Source organism: Trachemys scripta, chromosome 6 (assembly GCF_013100865.1).
Source record: "Trachemys scripta elegans isolate TJP31775 chromosome 6, CAS_Tse_1.0, whole genome shotgun sequence".
NCBI lineage: Eukaryota > Metazoa > Chordata > Testudines > Emydidae > Trachemys > Trachemys scripta.
In genome coordinates, this window is record NC_048303.1 from 118,196,112 (window position 1) to 118,205,473 (window position 9,362).

The following is a 9,362-nucleotide window of genomic DNA, read 5'->3' on the forward strand; positions in this document are numbered from 1 at the left end:
AAGCTTCATATTTATTCTTTTGAGACAATCCTTCTTTTAATGAGTTCTGTCTACATATAATGAGTAACTTTTTTAGTACCAAGTCAGAGAGACAATTTTTAATGGCAGAAGTTCAAAAACTGATTATTTCCCAAGGCTCCTCATGAAACTAACTAAATTGTTTGTCACGACACAAAAGCTGATTGATACTAGGACAAGAAAAACACCACATTATCCCTTGACATTTTCATGCATGATGGGGTCCAATCTGATCTGTCATAATGCTATGAGTTAGCTCTTTTGTCTGAAGGGAAAGGAAATAGAAAAAAAGTGTTGATCTGAACAGAGTAATTACCCCGAATCCCTGCAAAATATAACTTGTCTATACTGACTGAGATGTTATAACACCACACTAAATTGTTAAATATAAAAACATAATAAGTCATTGCTCTTAGCAGGAGCTGAACTTCACGTATCTTATAAAATTGGCTGCTCTGCATGCACGCATAAACAAAGCAGGTGTTTTTACAGGCTATAGAAGCATGGACATTATTAAATCTGAAAGCATCATTGTTCCTTTGGGTTTTACAAGGTGTGATTTGTGCTACAAAAATTCTCTAGTAGAGATATGAATAATTACAGTTGGAAGGTGTAAGGAGAGCTATTTGGGAAATGCTGAGAATTTCTCTTTCTTTTTTTTTTTAATTGCTCATGAGAAAATAAATATTTTAAAAATTCAAACCAGTACTACTAATAAGTACCTGTGATCATCTGCCACTCAGAGAGTCACAGCTGTCAGTGATTTCAGCTGCTTGTGGGGGGTGGGGGGGAGCCTCACTGTTGGTGCATACGGGGCAGTCTCTTGCATCAGAGATACTATCCCAAAGCACTCTTTCGAGTGAAGTCCACAGTTTCCTGTTATGCTGTTACAAAGCAGCAAGCCGCAGAAACTCCCCAATGATGTTAGATGCTTGCTTAAAGCTGCATTGTTCTATATTACCAATTGTATTTATGCAATTAATGTAAGGAATAAGTGAGATAATGTGAGTGACAGCCAATGGCAAAACAAAGAATCAAATACCGCCTTTTATGGAACCATGGTATTGTCTTGGTGAAGTTATAAATCTCGAGACGGGTGGCCAGGTGGTGTACCAACAAGGAAATGTAACAGCATGCTAACCTCGGGACCAGACCAACAGCAGTAGAGCTGTCCCGCGACCGATCTCCAGGCAGCTGTCACCTGGCCAGACACCTCAGCCACCTGCGAAATCCAAACCAACATCCGCGTCTGCAGCCTGCCTGCATGAATGTGTTGTGTATGTGAATATAATTGCACAAGTAAGGGATGCCAATAAATCAACCCTTGGTGTTGTTCAAGTTCACCCTTTGTTTGTGATTATTTCTTGCCTGGTTGTCAGGACAGGCAGCAGATGTTAGGTGCATACCTGTTTTTGAAAACCCCACTGACCATCTGTAGGTGCCTACATACCTTTAAAAATGTGAAACTTAGGCTCTGAGAAGTCTCATTGAAAGTCAATGAATTGAAAATTTCACCACAAATGACTCACCTCAGGTCACACAGGAAGATGGGGGAATAGAACACTGATTTCCTGTGACCAATGACTTAGCCACAATATTATCTCTGTGGATTGATTCAAATAATTTTGTATAGCTCAGGGGTTCTCAAACTGCGAGTCAGAACCCCTCAGGGGGTCATGAGGTTATTACATGGGGGGTCGCGAGCTATCAGCCTCCACCCCAAACCGCACTTTGCCTCCAGCATTTAAAATGGTGTTAAATATATTAAAAAGTATTTTTAATTTATTGGGGGTGGGGGGGAAGGTCGCACTCAGATGCTTCCTATGTGAAAGGGGTCACCAGTACAAAAGTTTGAGAACCACTGGTATAGCTATACTCATTTGGTAATATCTGAGAGGGAAGTGCTCAGCCAGGATTATGAGAATGCTCCTTTCTCATCCACATAGGATTCAATCCTGCAACGTACTGAGCTCAACACTCTGCAGGAGATGTTCAGCCTGCCACAGGATCGGGCCCAGTTCTGGTATGATGGAGAAACTGACTCCATCATATCAGAAATACTATTTGCTGAGCAGCCTTGGAGTTCAGGGAATTCTAATTTAACCAGTTTTGATGGAAATGACTAATTCCTGCAAATCTCAGCAGAATTGGTGTTTTCAAACATCAGTTAATTTGCTAGCAGCTTAGAACTCTTGCTATCTATTTTAATAAAGTGGGTTTCAATGCAACATTTCTCATAACATGCAAATATATCATTTTTCCAAACATATTTTATTTATACATATTATATTGTACAGGCTTAATTATCATTGCCTTCTGGGGATATAAGTTAGTGCTGTTTAAATAACACTGTTCCTGACATACTAGTTTGGCTCTTTATTACAGCATTCTATTCTTGAAGTAGTAAGGAAACATAAGATGTACTAATTTTATTCAATTAAAATGAGTCAGTGCCCAATCTTTAAACAGGAATTTTTGATCAAAGAAAAAACTTTAAACATTTCTTCTCAAATAATTTGTTTCCAAGTTATCATGAAAGAAGGCTGAATATGTAAGTCACATTGTAAAGTTTCAATTGCTGGCCCTGAGCAGATTGTATGAAAATGTGCATGTCCCATGAATTAGAGAGCGAACAGAAGTCAGACCCACAGACATAACATCCTGCTTTACTCATTTTATTCAAACAAGGTGACTGCAGAAGATTTTGGTTTATCTGGAAAAGGTTTTAAATGATACAGTGAAAATGATTATCATTTTGTCAAGTAGCCAGCAACTATACCTTCCAAAAAATCTTTGGATTTTTGCAAAGCTGAACAGGTCAAGTATCAGATATGTTGGAAATAAAAACTGGCTTGCAGCCAGAAGAGGGTTGGAAAACATAGAAGCCATTTGCATCCATAGTGGATTGCTTTTATACTGTCTGGTTTATCAACAGAATAATGCAGACAATTCTCAGAATGAGATGTTCCTTATTTAGTGCCCTGATCTCTATGTAGAAAACCTACATTCCAGAGAGTAATAAGGATGCCAGATCTGACAAAAGATTGGTAGACAGGATTGATAACACTCCTAAATCCTTACAATTCCAGACTGAATGAGACTCACTGTTCCAAAACTATACTATAAGATGGGGTGGGAGAAGATGGTACATTATTTAAGGAATAGTTACCTTTGTTACACAAAGTCTGTAGAATGTATTGGCTTTGGCCTGTAAAAACAAGTAAGCCATTACATTTATGAAGAGATTTTATCCATGTTTACTTAGGAGGAAATACTATAACCGAGGCACATAATAAGAAAACATTTCTTACACCTGCTGTTAATTTTATTTAAGTGTTTTATGAAGCAGGAGTGCACGCTCCGTATACCACCAAGGAACGGAGACAGTGCGGTGGGGAATTGACAGTTCTGAAAAGTATTTAAAAAACCAAGCAACTGTCCTTATTCTTTCAAATAAGAATGTGTGTGTGTGTTGTATATTATCATTGGTTTCTCATCCTAAAGACAATGGTTCCAAAGGGTTTGTTAATACTAACCTTTATAGGGAACGCTCTATAAAAATTAAGAAAAGGCACCGAGAAATTGATGATTTAAAAGAGGAAAATGTTTAATCCATTTAGGCCCAAACCTGTGGTCCATACTCAAAGTACATCTACACTAAAGCTAGAGACGTACTTGGGAAAGTTAGCCTGCCCTGCCATTCACGCTCCCGCAGATAAACAGCTATTTTTAGTGCACTAAGTCAATCAGAGCTAGCATGGGTATGTCTCTCCAAGCTGGAAATGACATCTCCAGCTGCAGTGTAGACATAACATCAATCAGAACTCCCATTTACTTAAACAGGACTTCAAGAAGGATTTTAAAAATGAGTGCAGAACATTAGAATCCTAAAAACAAAGTGGCATACTTTTAAAAAGCACAGAGCATTCAAAAAGCATTCAAAAAGTCAATGAAAGCTATTGATTTCTCAGCATTTTTGAAAATCACTCTTTTTTTGAAAGTCTTGGTTTACAGGATTTCATTTTTTGTGGTTTGTAAGCAATTCATTTTAGGGTATGCAAATACATCAAAACAGCATCAAAGATGAAAGGTAAAATACCTCACTGAATGTGGATTCGTGACAATGTTTTCCATGAACAGAAGTATTAGCCAATGCATTGTAGTAATGGGCAGGCAAAGCAGCTGATAGATATCATAGAATTACCCTCGATACATAACAGCTATACAAAAAATCCAACTAGCATGGACGTGCTAAATTTGGCAATCACTGGAAAAAATAATCATTTATAATTGTAGACCAGTAGAGCATTCATTTAGTATCAAGGTCAGACACATTTGGTTTGGATTCCATTCCTACTAGAATCCATTTCTGTTTCTTTTAGTGGAGCAAATATTTTTGATTGAGGCATTGAGTCCAATGTGGTATTCTACCCTATGAACTGGTATTGATGTTTTGGCAAGTGACTAACTGCAAACTATATCTGTGTTCTGCTGAGCATGACAGGGTGAGCTGAGCTCCTTTTCCTGCTAGGAATCAAGCATGCTAAGAAACATTTTGTTTTTTTTGGTGTGTGTGTCTATTAAACAAGTGACACTGGTAATCATTATGGCAGGTCTGATATATTCCATCCAGGAGAAGGTATCAGTGCATGTACAATCATGTAACTTGTCTAGGCCTTGAATTATCTAGTATGTAGGAAGGTTACAATTCCTTAATTCTACAGTGATGCTAAGCACTTGCTTAAAAAAAATGAGTGCCTGCAGTTGGCTGAATAATGGTGCCACTTACAGTCAACTTTGCTGCAATCACATGGAAGGGAATGGGGGGGGGGGAAGAAAGAAAAGAACGATCATTGGGAAGAAGCAGCCACATTGCTGTGCTCTAGGATTCCTCCCACCAGTCTGAAGTAAAGCAAATAACATATGGTGCGTTTTGTAGATAGATGAGCAATGACATACATACAGCTGTGCATGTCTGCCAGGCAGGTGCTTGATCTGGTATATAACATCCTGAGTGAAAGACAATTTTGTACATCATGACAAGCTATCCTTATAAGGAGGATAATTATGAGGTTTGCATGTAAATAATAAATTAATGGAGATATCCTATCTCCTAGAACCAGAAGGGACCTTGAAAGGTCATCAAATCCAACCCCCAGCCTTCACTAGCAGGACCAAGTACTGATTTTGCCCCAAATCCTTAAGTGGCCCCCTCAAGGATTGAACTCACAACCCTGGGTTTAGCCGGCCAGTGCTCAAACCACTGAGCTATCCCTTAGAAGCCAACTACAGCAGAAGCAGAGATGCAGATTTTTTCCAGCAGCAGTGGTGGGCAGGGTAGGAGAACCCTGAGAGAACCAGGCTCTTGATTTGCTGGGCTGAACTGCCACAGCTCTGCATGAACTACAGCATCTTAAAGACTGCCTTTAAGCTGCTCCACTTTTCACTAGTTGGCTACAGTCTCTAATGGACTCTATGGTAGTTGGAGATTGCCAGAGCCCTCTGCTCTGCCTACATGTTCTCCCCATCCTGAGGGGTTAGGGTGGGAGGGTTGATACAGGAGATCGAAATAGGTGCTTGGCTTGTCGCACTTGGTCTTTCCCTTGACCACTTGGTTTTGGTTTCAAGTACCTGGAAATATATTCCTTCTTCTCTTCCTGTATTTTCTCCAGTAATATCATAGTCTCAGAGTCAAATTACTCAGATACAAGTTTAAACATGTCCTGATAAAATGATATTGATTGGTGTAAAATATAATCTTTAAAAAAAAAATGTACATACTGTACCTTGTAAACTCACCTTGCGCAGTAGCTGAGGTGCTTCGAGATGCGTGTCTCTGTGGGTGCTCTACTTCCGGTGACAGTGCGTTCCGGTGCCGTTGATCAGAGATTTTCGATAGCAGAGCCTGGTCATGCCGCGTGTGCACAGTAGCTGTTGTAGTCTCGTTCAGCACACACACGGCCCAAACCCCTTGGCTCCTTCTCTAATGTAGAGTCCTAGTATTGAACTCCAAAGTAGAGGGGAGTAATTGAGCACCCACAGGGGCACACATCTCAAAGAACCTCAGTAGTCAGATGTGTAAATGTTGAGAATCCATTGATCTTGTCATGGAAGGTGTTAATTGCCGCGAGGTGTACCTTGATAGAGCTTAAGGACAGTCCTGAGTTCTTCAGCTCTAAAAGGTACTCTAGCACCTTTGGTAGTGGCATGGTGCAGGGAGTGAGCTGTTTGGTTAGGCTCCATGTGGAAAGTAGTTTCCATTTTTGCAGGTAAGTATTGCGCGTGAATTCATGTCTGCTATTCAATAACATGTTTGACTTGTTCCGAACAGATTAACTCATATGACCGGAACCATGGAGAAACCATGCTTTCAGATGGAGTTTCGCCAATTGCGGATGGAGGATCTGGCCATTGGTCTGTGACAGGAGGTGTGGTCTCATCAGAAGAGTCCGCAGAGAATGAACTGACATACACAGTAGGTAGGGTACCAGGTCTGTCTGGGCCACATTGGGGCAATCATGATGATCTTGGACTTGTTGTCCTGTATCTTGCATAGGAATCTGTATCAGCGGGATTGGCGGGAATGCATACATGAGCGTCTTGTCCCCTGAATTAGGAAAGCATCCCCTAGCGATCAGGGACTGAGTCCTGCCCTGGAGCAGAACGGGGGCATTTGTGGTTCTGTGCTGTGGCAAATAAGTCAATGGATGGAGACTGCCATTGATGGAATATCTGTTGTAAGACTGCAGGGCTCATTTCCCATTCGTTCTCCTGTGAGAACCTTCTGCTTAGTGGTGCTTAGAGGTAGGAGGCTGAAATGTCAATGTGGTGTTGGATACACCAGTTCCACAGTCTCATGGCCTTGGTGCATAGGGAGTGGGATCAGGCTTCCCCTTGTCTGTTGATGTAGAACATGCATGTGACATTGTTCCTTCCATTCCCCAAATGGATTAGTTCCTTATGAGTAAGGCTACGTTTTAGTCAAGGGTATTTTTAGTAAGAGTCACAGACAGGTCAGGGCAGTCAACAAAAATTCATGGCCCATGACCTGTCCATGACTTACAATATACCCCTGATGAAAATTTTGGGGAGGGCAGGCTCAGGGCAGCCTGGGGGGTGCCATGGGTGCTGGGGAGGGCCCTGGTCCGGGGGCGGAGGCATGGGTGCTGGGGGGGAGCACGGTCCGGGTGGGCATCATGGGTGCTCAGCAGTGCGCCGTGGGTGCTGTGGGGGAGGGTTGGCAGGGTTGGGGCAGGTGTTTGATGGTTTCCTTTCCGTAAATCAAAGAGTTTGATGGTCAGTTGTGTGATTGTTTCTGTGTCTGTGTATATGTGACCTTTGAGAAGGCAATTGTCTAGATATGGGAAAAGTATGATCCCATGTTTGTGCAGGTGAGCTGTGACTACTGCAAGGGTTTTGGAGAACACTCTCAGTGCAGTAGATAGTCTGAACAGGAGCACTCTGTATTGGAAACGGTCCTGTCCCACTGTGAATCAGAGGAATCGTCTGTGAGCTAGATGTATTGTAATGTGAAAATATGCATCTTGTAGGTCGAGGGCTGAAAACCAGTCCCCCTGTTCCAGTGCGGGGATTATTGCACCTAAGGTGACCATCTTGAATTTTTGGGAGCTTATGAATTTGTTGAGTTTTCATAGATCTAGTATCGGTCGCCATCCACCACTTTTCTTCTGGATCAGGAAATAGTGGGAATAAAAACCCTTCCCTCTGTATTGTGTTGGTACTGACTCCACGGCACCTAGCTGTAGCAGACGATCTACTTCCAGTTGTAAAAGGTGCTCATGAGAAGGATACCAGAAGAGGGACAGGGAAGGGGGTAAGGTAGAGAGGCAAGAAGTAAAGGGGATGAAATAGCCTGATCATACTATGTCTAAGAGCCAATGCCTGATAAAAGTACTGCAGAAGGTGACCAAATGGGCAGGTAGGCGCTGGTGTAAAGGATAGGTTGTTCAGGCCCACAACCAAGCCTTCAAAAACTGTGATTTGTTTCCTGCGGGTTGACACACCGCTTGCTCTGGTTTTGCCTGCCTGTGTCGCAGTGATCTATTTCTTTGTCTGCGATCTCATATGGTCTGGATTGAGGGTGAGTGTATTAAGTATCCCTGGCTCAGGGGTAGGGTTGGTATCGTTTTCTCTTTAGGGGCAGGTGTATAGATGCCAAGCATGTGAAGAGTCGCATGAAAGCCCTTTATGGTACGAAGAACTTCATCGTTTTTTGAGGAGAATAGTTTGTCCTTGTCTAAAGGTAGGTCCTCTACCGTTACTTGGAGCTCTTTCAGTATGCCAGATGACGGTAGCCAGGAGGCTCTGTGCATCACTATAGCTGTGGCTATGCTATGGGCCGCAGTATCGGCAAAGTCCAGGGAGGCCTGTAGGGCCGTCCTTGCGAACAATTGTTACTCGAGAAGTACAGATTTGAACTGTGCTCTCCTGTCTTCGGGGCGGTGAGCAGTAAATTCGAAGTGTTTTCTATAATTGTCAAAATCATATTTAGCAAGAAGGGCACTTGCTAAATTTCAACATCCAGGAGGTGTAGACCTTGCAGCCAAAAAGGCTCAGGTGCTTATGGTCTTTGTCCTGTGGTGTAGATCCATGTTGAGTTCTTTTGATCCTGGGGTTAGTAGCTTCCACCACTAAAGAATTCAACTGTGAATGGTGCGAAGGAGCTACTACTACTAAGACAGCAGCACAACATACACCGGCACCGCAACAATTCCTAACCCAAAAGACATCTCCATTGCATCGGTGCTGAAATCACCTCTCCTCAGCACCGATCACTCACCAGTCCTCACACAACCAACATCGCCAATGGCACCATCAATGTATAGTGATGATGAGGGCCAAGAGGAGGGAGTGTTTTCACCACAAGGCTCTCCCACACCTCAACGAAAATCTAATGGAGGGACACTGCAACCCAAAACCCATCAGACACAGCCTCATTATCCATAGTACGGACCCCAGGGATGGGTCCCCCCCATGGCATTCCCCAAGAAGTGGCCACCATGGGACCCATGGGCAGCATACAAATCCCATTACACTCTAACCTCCTCGCTGCCTAGAGGAGAACTCGGGTCCCCTCCTGTATCTCTGGTTCCAACAACATCAATAGTCACGGAGGAGAAAGACGAGGAACCAGAGGAAGAACCCACTCATGAGGAAGTATTCCATGAACATAATTCTTCTTCTTCTGATGAATCTGTCATGCCGCCACCACCTACCCTGGCTGATGACTTTAAACAATTCCAGGAGTTATTCATATGCATAGCGATGAGCCAGGATATCCTTCTTGCAGAAGGCCAAGAAAAACAACATAAACTGTTAGAAAT